General features: G+C 53.7%; 1 long non-coding RNA gene across 1 annotated transcript; it reads right to left on the reverse strand.

Moving 5' to 3' along the window:
- Positions 1-406: 406 nt before the first annotated feature.
- LOC309854569 lies at positions 407-6,039 on the reverse strand. The gene is made up of 4 exons (XR_014306297.1): positions 5,882-6,039; positions 5,187-5,420; positions 2,079-2,362; positions 407-902 (listed from the first exon to the last, which is right to left on the reverse strand). It is a non-coding gene; the product is annotated as an uncharacterized lncRNA (long non-coding RNA).
- Positions 6,040-18,795: the final 12,756 nt, after the last annotated feature.

An 18,795-nucleotide genomic window follows, 5' to 3' on the forward strand; every position in this document is an offset into this window, starting at 1 on the left:
CCCAGTCCTGATGGCCGGAGAATTGGGTCCATTAGAAGAAGTGTAGGGTGGACCGACTGTCTACCACCCACGGATGCAACTGAGTTTGTGGCTCCCATGGGCTCTGCAGAGGAAGGTGTCTTTGTCCATCCCGGCTGGTGCCACGAAAACATCAGAGACTAAAAGGCTGATATACCACAGAAACTCATTTCTCATAGTTCTGGAGGCTGGGAAGGCCAAGGTCAAGGCTCCGCCAGATTTGGTGTCCGGTGAGAGCTCTCTTCCTAGTTCATAACCCCCCTTCCTGATGACAGAAAGGGACAAGGGAGCTCCCTGGGGGCTCTTTTATGAGAACACTAGTCCCATTCAAAGGGCTCTAATCACCTCCCTAAGGCCCCACCTTCCAACACCATTACAAACCGGGCGCTAGGATGTGACACACAAATTTAGGGGGGGACACAGACATTCAGATCCCAGCAGAGGCCAAAAAGAAAGAGCAAGTACTAGGGAACCCGTCTCGCTCCCACTCGGATCAGTGCCCTGGTACCCCAGGGCTGTTCATGTTCACATAGGAAGGCTTAGAGGAACGATATCACCCACCCAGATGGGTGCCCTAAAGCATCCCTGAGAAGCTGGAAATAGGAGCTGTGATTATCCTATTTACTGAGTGCTGGACACTCTCTAAGTATCAGGGAGGAATTGCTTCCCTACCCCCGAAGTTTCCTTTGAGGGTGTGGGGTGCCTATTGACTTCCTGCTCCCCATCCCACTTCTTCCCCGGGGAGGAGAATGGGCTGCCTGAATTGGTAGAGTTTGGAGAAGGAAGTGATCGTGCCCAGCTCTGTCCCTTCTGGGCAAGCTCCTTTCCAATCGGCCGCCCACAGAGAGGGTCCAACTCCAGCAAGAGTCCGTGTCCACTCCGTTCTGAACATGGGAGGAGAAGAGAATGTATTTATTGGCCTCCCCAGACCCCCAGCGACACGTTCGTTGTCCTTACCCAACAATTCAGCAGGGGGAGTCTTGTTACTGCTGTTCCTATGTTAAGGACAGGGACACAGAGACTAAGACTCCCCCCCTCCCGCCCACCCACCGGTCAGGGACAGGGCCGTGGCTCAGAAGCTGGTGTCCCAGGCATATAGCCAGTGTCTCGGGCCTCCCTAGAGCTCAGGCTTGGTGACTCCAGGTGTAGTGCTCTCTCTGGGGCCCCGGGTCATCTCCATTCACAGAACAGGCCTCAGAGAAGGCCCTCAGGGGTGTCACCACCGCCTTCTGGAAGCTTGTAGTGAAAAACAGACACGTCAACGGAGCTCTCAGGAGAACGGGACTGCCGGAAATGCCGTGTTCAGCCTTGTGTGAAAACGGGCTTCCGTTTTCATGACCCTATGTACTTCCCAGGGTTAGTATGTGAGCCTTCCGTATGAAAGTTGACATAGAATGCTGAGAACCAGGCATGGATGGCGTGCAGAAAATGCTCGATGACCGTCTGCGTGACCTTAGACCAGCCGCCTGCCCTGTGTGAGCCGCGGCTCCTTCACCTCCGTCACGGCCGCGGTGGTGGCAAGCCAGTGCACGAGGCGGTCACAGGAGGGCCTTAGGAGAAGGGCACGGAGAACTTCTGCAACGTGTCCAGCTCGGGGCAACAGCAGAGGACTGGGATTCTCTCTGCCACCCTCCGGGAGCCCCAGCGAACGCTCCCCGATTCCTGACCCTAAGCCTGTAGTGGCCTGACTCACGGAGGGCCAGATGGCCGCAGCCCGGCGTGAAAGGGTGATTCTGGAGGACGGAACCCTGTGCCCTGGGCTTGGTACTTGGTGTCACCATTCCTCGGCCTGGGCACACCAGCTCCCCACCGCCCCCCACCCCCCCGTTTCCCCAAACCAGTGCAGGACACAGTGCAGGGGAGGGCCTGCGTGAACAGCTGTGCAGGGAGAACACGAGTGAGCATGTCCTTGAGTTCAAACCACTAATATTTACGGGGATTCCCCCCGACCCAGGCGTTATGAATTGCAAAGGGAGTAGAAATTGTCCCCTTCCTGTCCTCAGAGACACGGGATTGGTCATGGAGGCCCTGGGAGCGGTGGCGCAGAGTTCAGGTTTTACCTTAAATCTCACTGAAAGCTGTAAGGAGTTCTCTGCAGGGAGAGACGTAACCTGAAGGGCATTTCGGCTGCTCTGGCTGTTGCCTAGAAGGAGGGTGGAAGGCAGAGCCTGTGCCGTAGCTGCTCCGGGTGTCCAGATGCTGGGCTGTGGCGACTGAGACCAGGGTGGTGGCTGTGCAGTTGAGGGGCGCAGGTGCCCACACCATGTGATTCTCCATCGGGGCCCAAAGGTGAGAGGAAGAAAGGAATTTCTCCTGAGCAGCGGGGTGGATGGTGGCGGTGTTTCTGGAGAGGAGAAACGGGCGGAGCTGAGCAGGGGACCTGGGGAGATGGGCTTCGCCTGGGGACGCACAGGCAGGGGTGTTGGGGGCAGCCGGGTACCCGGGCTGGCGCTCAGCGGTGAGGGCCGGAGGGCGAGGGAACAGAACGGGGGGCAGATGGTCGAGTGGGTTGTTGCTACAGCTGCTTGGAAGCAGCTCTTCGGGGTCCCTAGGTGGTGGGACCCCACATTGGGAGACCCGGCTGGCCCCGCCCCCCACCTTCCTGCAGTTTGGGGGACGGAGGAAGCTCGGGCAGGAAGAGGGAATGGAGGCAGCGTGGGCCGACTCCGGAGAGGACAGAAGGACAGAGAAGTGGGGGAGAGAGTGCGGCCTGGACGCCCCTTCCTCTCTGTCTGTTGTCACAGCTGCCCAGGCCAAACAGAGTCACTGGCCACCTCCACCTCCAGGGGAGGCCAACTTGCCATCGGGGACAGGTATGGAACTCGGTGACCAGGTCCTGGCCCCGGGGACCCTCCTCTCTGTCACCTTCCCTCCTACTGAATGCTCAGCCTTCCTCTGCTGTCCATGACCCCAGACAGCCGGCAGTTTCCAGTCCCTGCACTAGACGGTGAGGAGTTGAGGACACGCAGTGTCTAGGCAACTCCTCCATCTTTCAAGCTTCCGGCCGTGCACACTGGGTGCTTAATCAACACACTGGGTGCATTGAATTAAAAGTGCTTGATTCAGGGGCGCCTGGGTGGCTCCGTCAGTTAAGCATCCCCCCCCCCCGCCCGCTCAGGTCATGATCCCAGGGTCCTAGGATGGAGCCCCTCATCAGGCTCCCTGATCATCGGGAGGCCTGTTTCTCTCTCTCCTCTGCCCCTCCCCCTTGCTCGTGCTCCCTCTCTCTCAAATAAATAAAGTCTTTAAAAAAAAAAAAAAGTGCTTGATTCGTATTTCTCAAGCTAGGATTGAGATCTCTCTGTCTCTGTCTCTGTCTCTGTGAGGAGATGCTCAGGGTAGAGGTAGGGGGAATTCTTCAGGAGACCTAACCCTGCTCTTGATGATTGAGGGAGTGTTCTCTCCCCAGGTTCCAGACAGCAAAAAGCACCAGCCAGCTTGTCCCCAGCGGCCTCTCTCCCGATCAGTCAGCCACAGCTGGCGAGAAGAGCAGGGACCTTTCCTTGGGCACTCACGGTGTGGCGGGCACTGGGGGTGGGGCACAGGCACGTCACCCGCATTAATCATGTCAGCCACTTCCCTCAGCATCCCCAGGACGTGGTTCGGGGGTACATCCAGAAGGTCTCAAGGAGGGCACTCAAGAGGGCCAAGTGATTTCCCAAGGACGTTCAGCAAGGTCAAGGTGGGTTTGCCTGCCTCAGGGTCTCTGCTCCTGGTCCCTGTGCCTCCAGGCTCTCAGAAGTGACTCTGCAGAGGAACCTTGGCAGAAGCCAGAGGCTCACAAGAGGAATCGGCTTGACTCAGTGACTCCACTCCCTGGTACCCCCAGCCCTCGCCCAGGTGCACAGAGTTCTCTCCTCTGTGACTCCCCACCACCCCAGCCTGGGAGCCAAAGGCAGAGAGTCTCTCGCCCAGAGACAGAGAGACACAACCCTCACAGCATTGCCAGTAACGGTTTACCCACTTGGCTTCCTGTTAGGTTTTTTTCTTCCTTCCCCGTAGGGGTGTCTCTTATCTTAAGCCTCTTAGGGGGGGCTGTGCTGGGCTGTTTACCATTTGGTGACAGTTGGTGCCAGAACCAGCCTCTTGCGGAGAATGAGGAGGGGGAAAAGCAAGCCCAGGTGGGCCCTGGGTCCAGACTGGATGGGATAAGCAGTCCCCATACAGTCAATGTCAAAGGTGTGTCCAGCCGTCCTGCCAGAGTCAGGCTCTGTCTTCCAGACAGGGACAGTTGGGGCAGGTGGAAGTGATTCAGTTCGCCCCAAGCTCCCTCCAGCTGTGGGGAAGAGGCTGGGGGGGTTGCAGATAACCCCCCAGAAGGGTAACCAAGACGTAGTTGGGTCTGCTGGGCTGAGAAGTTTGCTTTGGCCCCTGAATTGGGAGCTCTGGGTTCTTCATGAAAAATGCAAAGTAAGAGAATCCGTGACGGAAACTGACCCTTCGCCATTCTTTTTTTTTTTTTTTTTTTTTAAGATTTTATTTATTTATTTGACAGAGATCACAAGTAGGCAGAGACGCAGGCAGAGAGAGAGGAGGAAACAGGCTCCCCACTGAGCAGAGAGCCCAATGCGGGGCTCGATCCCAGAACCCTGGGATCATGACCTGAGCCGAAGGCAGAGGCTTTAACCCACTGAGCCACCCAGGCGCCCCACCCTTCACCATTTTTTCACTTCCAGCAATCTTCCAGCAAAGAGGTCTTGATGCCCCATGGTGTGAGCTCTGTCTGACCTGGTGGTCCTGTTCTAAAGAGAATCTCGCATCCTCCTAGGGAACCACTAAGGTATAGCCCAGCCCCAGGCCTTGGGCCCCACACCACCCTGGGCCCCACCTTGCCCGTGTCAACCTGCCCAGAACGCTTGGCTGTGAAGGACCCTGTCCATACCTGCTCATCCCCACCCTGCCAGGCCCCAAAGCCCCAACCTCAGCTGTACCCAGGGTCCAAGTTCAAGGCTGACCCCATCTGACTAATCCTGAACCTCTCTGTCGGTTCCTCTCAACCTGTGCCATGTCTGGGCCACTTAAGGAACAGAGGCACAGAGTGAACAGAGAGGGAGAGCTCGCTTGGATTCAATCAGGAGAAATGATCCTACAGCAGCCGGGCACAGAGGCATAGCCTGAGGCTGGACTGACCAAACTCTGACCAGTGATGGCAAAAGAAACTCTCTTACCTATTATCCAGAAACCGACTCCTACAGCCAGGTGAGGCTCAGAGAACCAGAGCCTTGGATCCCTGACTTATAGTGGAGATGCCACAAAACACAGGCAAATGGTCTAAATGGAATCCCACCCAGCCTAGGTGATCTAGGAAGGAAGTTGGCGCTGAAGAGGGCCGAGCCATCTCTCAGACACTGCCTCTGGTCATGGTCACGTTCAAGGTCAAGTGTACCGGAAAAAAGCAACACCTGAGGTGGAAGGAGAAATCGTGAGAACCCCAGCTGGCCGCCTTCATGGCCGTCCCCGGCGCCTGGCTGCCTCCCCTCCCCATACAGGCTGGGTAGCACTGCCCCAAAGCTGCTCGAAGGAGGGCTAGGAAACCAGGGCAAGAGGGAGACACCGGCAAGGACAGGGAGATTGGCGATCACAGACCACCACGGTGAAGACACACATGGGGACCGCATGTGTCCAGGGCTGTGGGTTACATGGAAACACCGAAGGGAAACTGACATGTGTGCAAGCCTCTGAAGTTATCCATTCCCCATTCATTCCTTCAACAAATATCTATCGAGCTGCTCCTAGGTAGGTAGTCTAGGACAGAGATAAGAGTGCAGACTCTTGGACCAAATGGCCCGAGTTCAATCCCTGCTCTGTTTCTTTTTAAAATTGTTTTCTAATTGTGGTAACACACACACAACACAGCACTTACCATCTTTACCGTGTTTAAGTGCACACTTGACCGTGATCCGTGCAGAGGGACTGTCTGAGCTTCTGGCTCCATCTAACAATATTTTCCCAGTGCTTTCTGTCTCCTCATGGGCACGGGGACATAATGACATGGGCAGAAATCCTGGCCCTTGAGATTGCACCAGCTGTGTCTCTCCTGGGCAAAGTGAGGTCGTGTGTGTGTGTGTGTGTGTGTGTGTGTGTATGTGTGTGTAGGGGGTCCCCAGGGAAGAGAGTCCCTACGCTTCTCCTCAGTCTGCCTCCCTTTGAACATTGAGAAACTCAGGGACTCTTCTGGAAGCCTGAGTCAGCCTACAATGTGCTTTTACCCTGGAGTCAGGCGGGAATCCTGGGATGTGAGGGTGGGGAAGCTTGGGGGGGGGGGGTGGCTCAAAGCGCCAGGGGCAGGGGGAGGCAGAGGGCTGGACCATTGGGGAAGAAATCCCAGGGGAAAGGTGGACAGGTGGTGGGTATCAGGACAAAAGGGGCTCCACGGGGGATAGGAATGTTTGGGGCCTGTTTGGGGAGGGAGGGGTGTGTTGAAGACCCCAGAGGTTAGAATGGCCGGGGAAGGAGAAGGTTGCAGTGGGGGAGCTCACCCCTAACCCTGAGGAGCAAAGGCCCCTCTCACTCCCCTGCCCCAGCCAAGCTGAGACTGCTCAGGAAGGTGGATCTGGCCCAGCTCAGGAGACAAACGCTCACCCAGAAGACGTCATTGGCTCTGGAATGTAGAGACAGGGCTGGGAATGCAATGACAGCAGCCCAGGAACCCGCAGGACATCATGAGGGCTCCTCCTGTTCCCCACCCAAGGGCTGGTCCCTCTCCCTCCATCAGGGACGCGCAGAGAACGACCAATGACAAGCAAAGAGTCTTGGAATGTCCCCCACCCCCAGGAAAAGCCCAGGAAAGCCAGGCCCCTCGTTGTCCAGACTGGGAAACTGAGCCTCCTCTCGGGTCCCCGCCCCGCGCTAGTCCCCGCTCCGCCCGCGCCAGGCAGGGGGCGCCCTTCCCCGCCGCCGAGCCCCGCGGCCGCCCCGCGCCGGGCAGGTCCCCGAAGGAAAGCCCTCTTAAAGAGTTTTTCCTTTCGCGTGAACTCACCGCCTCCATCCAGCCGCGCGGTCTCAAAGGTGAACAGCACGTAAATGCGTTGCAGATGTGCTTCCTTCCATTTTTGGCTACCGCGGGGCGCCTGCGAGCGGCGGCGGCCGCCCCGGCGCGATCCAGGCCGCGTTTTCCGTCCCGCCCGCCAACTTTCTCAAGCTGTAGTTATTTGATAATGATTTCTTTTTTTTTTCTTTCCCAAACCTCTCCCAATAATTGTTATCCACCCCGCCCGGTGCAGTTCAGGTGATGGGCACAGACTGCAGACACCTCCTCCTCCCGGTGCCCGGCCGGCGCCCAGGAGGGTGAGAAGGCACAGCCCAGGTACTTTGTGCAAAGCCAAGGTCAAGGGTCGGTGTCTAGGTTAGCAGGGAAGAACCCCCCAGCCCATGGCCCCACGAGGCTTCCCCCCACTCCTACACCAACACCAGGCCACCTCCCCAAAGCCCACTCTCCAGGGGTCCTGGCTGTCTGATGGATGCCTGAACAAGAGAGGGTATGCTGGGTGATGAGCACCATACTGCAAACATTTATTGGGCACCTGCTGTATGCCCAGGCCCTGAGAAAGCCCTGGTCTCAAGGACAAGCAGTAACAGCGCCTGCCTCCAGGGTTCCCAGTCCAGAGGAGACTGGGACCACACATCCCTTCCCTGGAAAGATGAGAGGGTTTCCAGGGCGGGATTCGGGGCCGAAGCTGCTCAGAGTGGCAGAGCCGAACAAGGTGGGTTTGGCACCCCTACCCCCCCCCCGGAACAAGGCCCCGAGGTAGAAGTTCCACACTCTCCTCCCTTAACCTTTGGTCACCACCAGTCTTGGTGGAGGTCTCTTCTAAGAAGCGATAGGGCTCAGAAAATCGGGTCACACGGGTCAGGGTAGACAGGCAGAGCCCCAGACTGTTGGGGGACTCGGAAGCCACCCAAGCAGATGGCTGAGAGGCAAAGCCAGGTGTCCCTTTGGGAGTTCAACCCCCAAGGGAGGAGCCAGGTGAGCTCTTGCTTCCCTATTTGAGGGCCGCACGTGTTTCTGATGTTCAAGTACAGTGGTTTGATGGGGCCCTTTGCTGGGGGAAAGCCCAACATTCTTTGGTTAAACCTGAATGAGCTCTGTTTTTACATTGATACATTTGGGGTGGAATCCTGGCAGCCAGCCGCGGGAGGGGCAGAAGGAAGAAGTGAAGGAAGGTGGAGAAGCAGCATTGGGGTGCTGAGAAGAAAGGGGTGCTGCCTTTCCATTCCCCTCACTGCTGGCTCTTCCACAAGCCCTCTCCAGCCTCTGCAAACGTGGTGCCCAGCATGTCCCCTACCCGGTGGACGGGCTCAGAGGCACAATGTGCTCAAGGGTGACCGGTCAATCCCAGCGAATCCCAGGGTAGCTGAGGGGGGCAGCATGGGGGGCGTTGCACTTGCCTCTTTCACAGACCTGCCCCCCCCAAGTGGTGGGACCCCCTCTTCGAGCCTTGGAGAAACCCCCCTCTTCCTGTCTCCCTGGGTCCAGCGGAGGCCCTCACAGTCCTCCAGGAGGGGGGCTCCCAGAGCCACCTCCCCTCCTAGTCCAGCCTGGAGGAGGGGCGTCAGCTGCGGGGGCCGGAGGCCCCCTGTCTGCAAAGAAGCAGGATTTATCTCAGTGTGGGAAGGTCCGGGGCCCCAGAGTCCTAGATCATCATTAGTTCCATCAAAGAGGCGGCTGTGATCTGAAGGGGCAAAGAGCCATGGCGTCCAAATTGGAAACAGGCTGGTGGGCTACGGGGCAGGGGCCGGGCTGAGAGAGGGCTCCGGCCTCCCCCGGGGAACCCGGGACACCAGAGGAGTCCCACAGACAGTGCACAGGAAGAGGAGGAGGAGGGAAGAGAAAACATTCCACTCGGGCTCCAGGGAGGAGAGCCGAGTGAGATGGAGCGGAGCCAAGTCTGCGAGTCAAGGCGACCTCCCTAAGGGGGTGGCGAGAGAAGGCGGCCAACCCCACGCGCGACCCGAGGGCCTGCTGTGGCTCTGGCCCCGTGCCTCACGCCCGTGTGTGCCTCCTGTCGAGCCGTCCACAGGAAGAGAAAGCGCTGCCTTCGCTTTACTGATGGGGAAACTGAGGCTAACAGGGGAGAGAACAGATGTGCCCAGGGTCAACCAGCCCAGACACCTTGCTCTCCCAGACCTCACCCCTCCCAGAGAAGGCAGAGCAGAAGGAAGAGCTGCTCCAGAGGCTCCCCACCCTCCAGGCTGGGCCCAGCCTCGAGCAGCGGCCCAAGTTTAAACTCCAGGTGTAACACTAAGCTAGAGAAGACAGAAACAGCTTCTTCTTCTTTTTTTTTTTTTTAAAGATTTATTTATTTATTTATTTGTCAGATCACAAGTAAGCAGAGAAGCAGGCAGAGAGAGAGAGAAGAGGAAGCAGGCTCCCCGCTGAGCAGAGAGCCCGATGTGGGACTTGATCCCAGGACCCTGGGATCATGACCTGAGCTGAAGGCAGAGGCTTTAACCTACTGAGCTACCCAGGCGACCCCAGAAACAGCTTCTAAATACTGGAAAGTGCTGATACGCCAGACAGAAATGGAAAACATATTGGAAAGATGTCTCCTCGCTTCTAGGGCTCTTTGCTAATGAATACCTTCTTCCTAGAAGTACTCCCAGCCCCGATTCCAGAGCATGTCCTCTAAGCTCAGGCTTCCAGGGGCCTCCAGACCCCTGACTCCCATTCCCACAACAGGCCCCTGTCCAGGGGATAGAGAGCACCTGGAGGTGTTCTCAGCTCTCGCAGGGCGCTGACCCGTGTGGGCGCCTGGGTGGAGCCCCGCCCGCCTTGGGCGCCAGGGCCCCACCTGGGAGCAAGGCCTCCGGCCCCAAAGGGGCCGCAAGACGTAGCCCAGAAATGACATCAAAATGCCATAAAGGGAGGAGCGCCTGGGTGGCTCAGTGGGTTAAGCCTCTGCCTTTGGCTCAGGTGATGTTCTCAGGGTCCTGGGATCGAGCCCCACGTCGGACTCTCTGCTCAGCGGGGAGCCTGCTTCCTCTTCTCTCTCTCTCTGCCTGTCTCTCTGCCTACGTGTGATCTCTGTCTATCAAATAAATAAATAAATATCTTATTTTAAAAATGCCATTAAGGGGAGCTAGAGCCAGAGAGTTGCTCAGGCTCCAAAGCCATCCCGAGGGAAGGGGGAGGACAGATGAGCAACGAGACTTCAGCCCGCGGGCGTTCCAGAAATTGTACGGATAACGCTAAAAAAAGGGAACACAGCCTAAACTTCCAAGAACAGGGAGCTAATTCTGTGTGACAGAATCCCCTGTCGCCGTTGCAAAAGACGCTGTGGACGGGGTTCATTGACACAGGAGCTGCGTCACAATGACACAGGATTAAATGAGATAAGTCTGGGTAAGCGTCTAACCCACGAGTAATGCAAACTCCTGACTGGTGGGTATGTGATGAGAAGCAGGAAGGAAGTTATGTAGCTGGAATGATCTCGATTCTGTAAGACAACGGAGGCACAGAAAAAGGCAGGGGGAGACATACAACGAAATACTGCTGAGTTGTGAGATGAGAGATTTGTCTGTAATCAGTGGGGTTTTTAAAATTCATTTTAATTTAATTTTTCGCAGCACTTTAATTTGAAAAACTTCAAACATACAGCAAAATCGATACCTCTTCCTAGGTTCTACATATTTTTTTTTTTCAAGAGATTTTATGTGTTTACTTGAGAGAGAGAGCACGAGCAGTGGGGAGAGACAGAGGGGGGGGGAGCAGGCTTCCTGCTGAACAGGGAGCCTGAAGCAGGGCTCCATCGCAGGACCCTGAGATCATGACCTGAGCCCAAGTCAGATGCCTAACCCACTGAGCCACCCAGATGCCCCCCACCACTAACTTTTTATTATGATTTATCATGTATCCATCTGCCTAACCTCTTCCTCTATCCGTCCATACATCGGTGTGTTTTTTTAAGGCATTTTAAGTAAATTGCAGGCCACAGTAACTTCACCCTAAATACTCTGATAACGTGAATGTCAGGAGGAACGGTGTGTGAGAGCTACCAGGAGGTTGGCAGCTGTCCTTGGCTCTCAGAGCAGCTCCCAACCCCCCACCGCACCCCCGCAGGTTCGGGGTGAGGCCAGGCCCCACTGTCTTACTCTCTGCGTGACCTTGCATCCCCGGAGTCCTGTGGTTTCTCTCCACCTGAGGCAGGAATAATGAGATGGAAATAAATCTCTCTTCTGGTCATCTAAGGGCATGGGGAAGGTTACTTAAAATGGGGCCTGCCCTCACCTTGGGTTTTCTGCAGAGACAGAGATGTTGGAGTTCACAAAGAAAAATATAGCGCATCTGGTTAAATTTGAATTTCAGATAAACAACACATTTTTTCTCAAGATTTTATTTTTAAGTCATCTCTACACCCAACGTGGGGCTCGAACTTGCAACCCCAGAGATCAAGCGCTGTATGCTCTACTGATTGAGCCAGCCAAGTGCCCCACTCATTTTTTTTTTTTCCTTTTAGTATAATGGTGTCCCCGGCAATGCTTGGGACGTGCCTATATTAAGGAAGTATCTGGTCTATATTTTTATCTGACAGCCCTATGCAAGATGGGAAAACAGGACCCCGGGGAAGGAGGCATGCCAGGAGATGGGAACTGGGTTGGGATTCTCGATACGGTGACGTCTCATTGGTGCTATCCTAGGGAAGGTATTATTTTATTGCCATTGAACTTGAAATTAAGGTTTGGGGAGTCCAGGGTCCCCACCCAGATGACAAGGTGCCCAGTTACAGGTTCAGCCTCAGCGTCTGGTCTGCAGGGGAGCCCTCCCCCACCCAAGTTCATCTCTTGGAGGCCTCAGAAGATCACGTACACAGGCCCTGAAACCCACCAGCGGGGCTCTGGGATGGGGTCTGCAAGCCCACAGCTCCAGTGGTCAGGGCCTGCCTCCCCGGTGGGGGTGACTTTTGAGGATCAGTTTAACCAGGAGATGGGGTGCCCAGATGTTCGGCTAAACTTCCTTTCTGGGTGTGTCTGGGAGGGTGTTTCTAGATGAGATTAGCGTTTGAATCAGTAGACTGAGTCAAGCCCATGGAGCGCCCCAATATGGGTGGGCCTCACCCAATCAGTTGATGGCACGAACGGCTTCTCTGCCTGACTGTTGAGCTGGACCTGGGTCTTCTCCAGCATTGAGACTGGAATGTACAGCACTGGCTCTGCTGGTTCGCAGGCCTTCGGGCTTGCCCTAGAACTTCACCATCGGTTCTTCTCACTCTCAGGCTAAAAACTCACCAGTTTTCCTGGGCTACCAGCTTGCCAAGGGCAGATTCTGGGACTTTGTTTGCAGACCCCCATAATCACAGGATCTGATTTCTTTTTATCTATATGTATCCTGTCAGTGCTCTTTCTCCGGAGAACTCTGTCTCCTCCCTCAGAGAGTCCCACAGAATGCCCTGGGGGGCCGGAAGGGATCCTATGAGTTAACTTCCTCCAGCAGAGGCCTTAGCGGGTCACAAGTCACAGGCTGGGGCTGAGGCTCCCAGAGGTCATGGGGCAAGGTCCGTACAGCAGGACAGAGGGAGTGGGCGCTGCAGATGGAAACTAGATACCCCCGAAACAGGAAACCCCGCCGAATCCTTCTGATTCCCCACACCTGCTTTCTCCCATAGCAGCCACCAGCTGGAGCCCAGGGCAGCATTCTGGAAGAAGGGGGACCCAAAATGGAAGTTTGCAGAAGAGACACTGGGCCAGTCCGGCCCGGCCACCTCGCTTTTCCTTCCAGGCTTCGGTTCGTCTTTCGTCGGAATGCCGTCCGAGTGTCTGACCATTGACTTGCTTGCACGTGGCGATAACTACCCCTTCCACCGGTGGACCTAAGACAAGTCTCCGGTTCACTATTTTCCAAAAGGCTTATTTTTAAATCACCTGTGAGTGTTTTCACAAAGCAACGTGAGGATCGCTATTTTTGTGTCTCCCACAAGCACACCTCATTCCGCGGAGACGGGGACAGCTAGTTTGGGGACCCATGATTTCAGGTTTCAAGGGAAAACTACGGAATCCGGGCCCACACACCTCGAAGGGCCTAGAAGGTTCTCTGTCGCCCCATGGAGCTTCTTTGTGTCCTTCCTCTTGGTGCCAGGACCCACCCAGCTGTTATCAGTGTCGGCCACCAGGACCAGCCCAGGGTCCAACACAAGCCTCCTCACTTGCCACAGGGTTTGGTTAAGCCAGAGCCGAGCAGAAAGCCCTGGTTTCCACTCCACCGATGATGGTGTAGAAGGTCCGATCCACACCAGCCCTCACTGGGAGGCTGAGCCCTGGGCGGCTCTGCAGACTCAAGCTTTTGGGTCTTTCCTACATCGGGTCTGCAAATGTATCCCATCTGTCCAGCCATCGCTTCACTCACCGGTTCATTGCATTTCAACGGCTATTTAAAAATATCATTTGTTTTGCTGTGACTATGCACCGAAAAGTGTGCACGTAAATTCAGTGATACAGTAACCAACACTTTGCAGGTCACCTGTTGTTCAGTGCTCTTCGGACAGAGGAGGGAAAAATTCACTCTGAATTTCCACGATCTCCGCCACACACACACACACACACACACACACAGACACACACACACACCCTCTGCCCCATGCCAGAATTTTTCTTCTCTTTAATAAAGGATGGGTTGGCTCTTTTTATTTTACTTATTTATTTTTTTGTTTCGTTTTGTTTTTACTTTGAACCCCCCAAGATTAGTTTTTGGCAAGTTTCCTTTGCTCTCTACCAAACGGTTTTGAAATAGTCATCATTTCTCTAAGATGATAAACAGTGAAAGATTGCTTTTACTTCTGAAGGCAACAAGAAAACATGTCTACGGTTTCACTTTGAAGCTCATCAGGAAAAGAAAAAAAAAAAAAGAACTATAACATTTAGCACGTGTAAAGGAATTCGCAATTCATCGGCCACCTGTGTGTCTGATAATCGTTTAATGCTGCCTCCAAAGTTTCAATAATCTTTGCGAGCGGCTCGATCACAGCAGATAAAGCCTGGCGACGTGTGGCCCCGTGTGACTCGCGCCAGCTACCTCGGGTGCCCTCCCAACCCCCGCAACTCCGTGTGGCTTCGTCGCTCTGGTTACATGTGTTTTGGGTAATCGCCAGTTTTTTTCACAGATGAACGGATGGCGTGGAACAGAGAACCTAACGCAGTGAACGCATGTCACTTTTTTTTTTTCTTTCATTTTTCTGCAAAGGCTTCGACATTATAGACTCTGGAATGGTTCGGGTTCTTAGTCCTCACGCCACATGACGGGGCAGCCCAGTGTCTCCGAGTTGGTTGTTGTAGGTTTGATCGCCGGTGTTAGGAATCCCGCTTTGATTGTCCGCAGATGAGGTATAGGACCCCATGTCAGTTGCCACGGGTCAGGTTTTTGAATACCAGCAGCATCTACGCGTCTCTGTAATTGACATCGTGATTGAGACCTTTTCCTACCTGAGCCTCGTGTTGGTGGGGGGCGGTAGGGGGCTCTTTCTCCAACCGACCCATGGTCTTGTCCCGTGCGTGGTATTGAATCAGGACACATTGATTTCATCTGCTGTGCCCTGTCATGTTTCAGGTTGTTTTGTTTGTTTGTTTGTTTGTTTGTTTTGGTTTGGTTTGTTTTTCCAGGTCATTTCCCTTTGAATTTGCTGACTTCTTAAGGCCTCGATGAATTCACGAGTTAGAAGCTGGCTTTCTCTCTCCTTCCAAATCGCCTTTACTCGTAGATGAAATACACTTGTCATGACTTCTTAACGGTAAACACTGTTTTCCACGGAATAAAATACGTTTAACTCTGAATTTCAGGTATGTTCTAGTTTCCTGGAGCTGTTAGGAGTGAGCAGATAATAATTTGTTAGTGACGGTTTCACAAGGAAATCAATATTTGCTACCCCCACCGCCCCGCCCCAACTCAGTGATTTTCAGGTGCGTTTTACATCCTCTGTGTTTTCAGATTTTTTGCAGAGATTTTTTTTCTTTCCTCCAAAACAGAAACCCCTTGTGCCACGAGAAGGAGTCTTCTCTGCAGGTGTATTTTGTTGGCAAACCGTGGGCACGGGTAATGAGGGGAATGTGTTTCATACACCTCCTTTCCCACCCCGTGCAAATGTGAGCTTTAGGAGTCTTCAGAATTTCCAGATTTGCCTTAAACCTCTCATATTATTTTTCTTTTAAAGATTTTTATTTATTTATTTGACAGACAGAAATCACAAGTAGGCAGAGGGAGAGATTGGAGGAAGCAGGCTCCCCACCGAGCAGAGAGCCTGATGCGGGGCTCGATCCCAGGACCCTGAGATCATGACCTGAGCCGAAGGCAGAGGCTTTAACCCAGGCGCCCCAAACTCCTCATATTATTAAAAAATAAATTTTAAGGGACATCTGGCTGGCTCAGCGGATAGAGCTTGCATTGCTTGATCTCAGGGTTGTGAGTTCAAGCCCCACGCTGGGCATGGAGCCTACTAAAAAATTAAATAAGTAAGTAGATAAATAAATATTTTGGCGTATCCGTCACGCATCTCAAACTATGGGTGGCGACCTGACTTGAAACCATATTACTTTCTGTATCTATATCGGTGTCATTTGTATTCAGCTGAATTATCAACAATAAGGAACCACTTGAAGGGCTGGATTGCACCACTCTGAGTCCATTATTAAAGACTAGGAAATGGGGGCACCTGGGTGGCTCAGTTGGTTACATCTGACTCTTGGATTTGGTTCGGGTTATGACCTCGATCTCATGAGATCAAGTGCCTGTTGGAGTCTGTGCTGAACGTGGAGTCCGCTTGGGATTTTCCCTCTCCCTCTGTCCCTCCCCTGCTCTCTCTCATGCATGTGCATGCCCCCCCCGGGGGGTATTTCTAAGCTTGGGGCCAGTACCCTCCGGGTCAGACTGTCCTACAGTCAAAATACTTACTGGAGCCCCATTTCGACTACCCATATGGTTTTTAGATTGGCAGAGCTGAACTCAGTAATATGAACACAGCCTCTGATTTTCACATCTTTTCCCAATAATCACACTCACCCAGAAAGAAGCCATAGCTGACCAGGAGCGGTATATCCAATAACTGGAGGAGAGCGAGACTTTTGTCTTCCCAGGGACATAAAGCTGTGCGTTCGTCACCGTGAACATGGGGCTTCCCCAGGTGAGCGGGCAGAGTGGCTATCAAGAAAGAAGGCGTAGGGGCGCCTGGATGGCTCAGTGGGTTAAAACCTCTGCCTTCGGCTCAGGTCGTGATCCCAAAATCCTGGGATCAAGCCCCGCATCGGGCTCTCTGCTCAGCAGGGAGCCTGCTTCCCTCCCTCTCTTTGCCTGCCTCTCTGCCTACTTGTGATCTCTGTCAAATAAATAAATAAAATCTTTAGAAAAAGAAAGAAAGAAAGAAAGAGGGCGTAGCAGACAGGTCCTGCCCTTACACACGTGGTAGTGTCAGCTCTGTTTCTGTCGTGATGAGAAGACTCTTATTACTTGTACTACTGTGTTTCCCGCCTTGGTAGCTCATCCCACGGCTTTTGGACTCTCTCTGTCAGGTTTCCGTCATGTCCTTCTTCCTATCTCTTTGGGAGGCTGGGGTGCCTCCGTTCATTCTCTGACCCCCTGGTCTTTCGCCAAGCCCTTCCTAGCCTGCAGCCAGGCCCTGGATGCACAGAGGAACCACCCAGCCCGTGTCTTAGCTGGGAAGCTCCTAGCTTGGAGGGTAGGATGGAGGTAGGCCCTTCGAAACGGTTTTTGCCTACAACCCTCTGACACCAGTTGTGTACGTTTCCTGCCCACACGGCAACCGATTCTCCAACTTTTTGGACACCAATGGGGTGTCCTACAATTCAAGTCTATTCTAACCTTAACTCCCTGGAGTTAGCACGGACCCCACTAACCCAGCTCAAGGGCTCGGTCCCACAGGACCCCCCGCCCCACTGCAGATGTCAGGCGTCAGGATATTGGGTGCAGGGCACCTACACTTCTGTCTGACTTGGCTGCAAAGTCACGGGTTACTACGACCTCCTCCTTCACCTGGTGATATGTTAGAATGCTCAGAGGACTCGGGGAAACGCTTTACTGATTGTTACCTCTTTACCCTAGAGAGTATTATAGGGCGCCTGGGTGGCTCAGGTGGTTAAGCGACTGCCTTCAGCTCAGGTCATGATCCTGGAGTCCTGTGATCAAGTCCCGCATCGGGCTCCTAGCTCCACGGGGAGCCTGCTTCTCTCTCTGACCTTCTCCCCTTTCATGCTCTCTCTCACTGTCTCTCTTTCTCTCAAATAAATAAATAAAATCTTTTTAAAAAAGAGTGTTATAAAGGTACAAATGAAGGTCCAAAAGAAGAGGTGCATCGAGCGAGAAGGCAGGGGTTAGGGGACGCATGGAGCCTGCAGGTGCAACCCCTCCCAGCACTGGTTACGGCCACCAACCGGGAAGATCTTGGAACACTGTGTAGGGATTATTTAAAAAAATTTTTTTTTAATTTTATTTATTGGGTGCCTGGGTGGCTCAGTGGGTTAAGCCTCTGTCTTCGGCTCAGGTCATGATCTCAGGGTCCTGGGATCAAGCCCCACATCGGGCTCTCTGCTCTGCAGGCAGTCTGCTTCCCCTTCTCTCTCTGCCTGCCTCCCTGCCTACTTGAGAACTCTGTCTGTCAAATAAATAAATAAAAATCTTTTTAAAAAAATTTTATTTACTTATTTGACAGAGAGAGAGCGTGCAAGCAGGCAGAGCAGCAGGCAGAGGGAGAAGCAGACTCCCTGCTGAGCAAAGAGCCCAAAGCGGGACTCGATCCAGGGACGCTGGGATCATGACCTGAGCAGACGCTTCACCAACTGAGCCCCCCAGGCGCCCCTGGAGATTCTTATTACAGAAGCATCATTGGGTAAGTCATCAGCCACTGGTGATTAACTCAGTCTCCAGTCCCTCTCCCTTCCCAGGCCAGGGGGTGAGGAGGGGAGTTCTAATCTCATAGCTGGGTCCCCTGGCAAGCAGCCATTCGGAAGCATCAAGGGGCACACCAAAGGTCACCTCGTGAGCAGAAGCTCAGGTTGTGGATGAAGTGGCCTTGTCACGAATAGCAGAAGATGTTCCTAACTCTCCTACCTCTCAGGAAGCTCTGAAGGTTTGAGGAGCCCTGTTACAGGAACTGGGGACAGGAGCCTAGTATCTACAGGTACCCTTTGAACAATGCACGGGTTAGGGACACCCGGTCCCTGCAGCCAATTATCTGCATATAACTTTTGACTCCCCCAAAACGTAACCAGCAGCCTCCTGTTGGATAAAAGGCTTACCGATAACATAACGGTCGATAGGCACATATTTTGTATTTATATGTATTCTGTCCTGTATTCTTAAAATAAAGTAAGCGAGAGAAAAAGGAAATGTTATCAAGAAAAATCATACGGAAGAGCGGCACTTGCGGGGCTTGGTTGGTTGAGCAGCTGACTATTGGTTTTGGCTCGGGGTGTGATCTCAGGGTCGTGGGATCGAGCCCATGACCGGATCCCCGCTCGGTTTGGAGTCTGCTTGGGATTCCCAATCTCTCTCTGCCCCTCCCACCCACGCGCTCTCTCTCTCTGAAATTAATTAATCGATTAATTGATTAATCAATTAAGTTTTTTCAAAAGGTAGAAAAAAGAAAATCATATGGAAGAGAAAACGCAGGTACGTACTATCCTGATTTATCCCCCAAAAAACCCGCATGTAAGCGGACCCGTGCTGTTCAAACCCGTGTTGTTCAAAGGTCACCTGAACTCCTCGCCGCCTCCCGTGATCCAAGGCGGTGCCTGCAAAAGACAGGTTTCTTCTGGAGCCCCGAGGAAGGAAGAAGGAGCCAC

The sequence above is a fragment of the Mustela nivalis genome (assembly GCF_964662115.1).
Source record: "Mustela nivalis genome assembly, chromosome: 19".
In the NCBI taxonomy this organism is placed as follows: Eukaryota; Metazoa; Chordata; class Mammalia; order Carnivora; family Mustelidae; genus Mustela; species Mustela nivalis.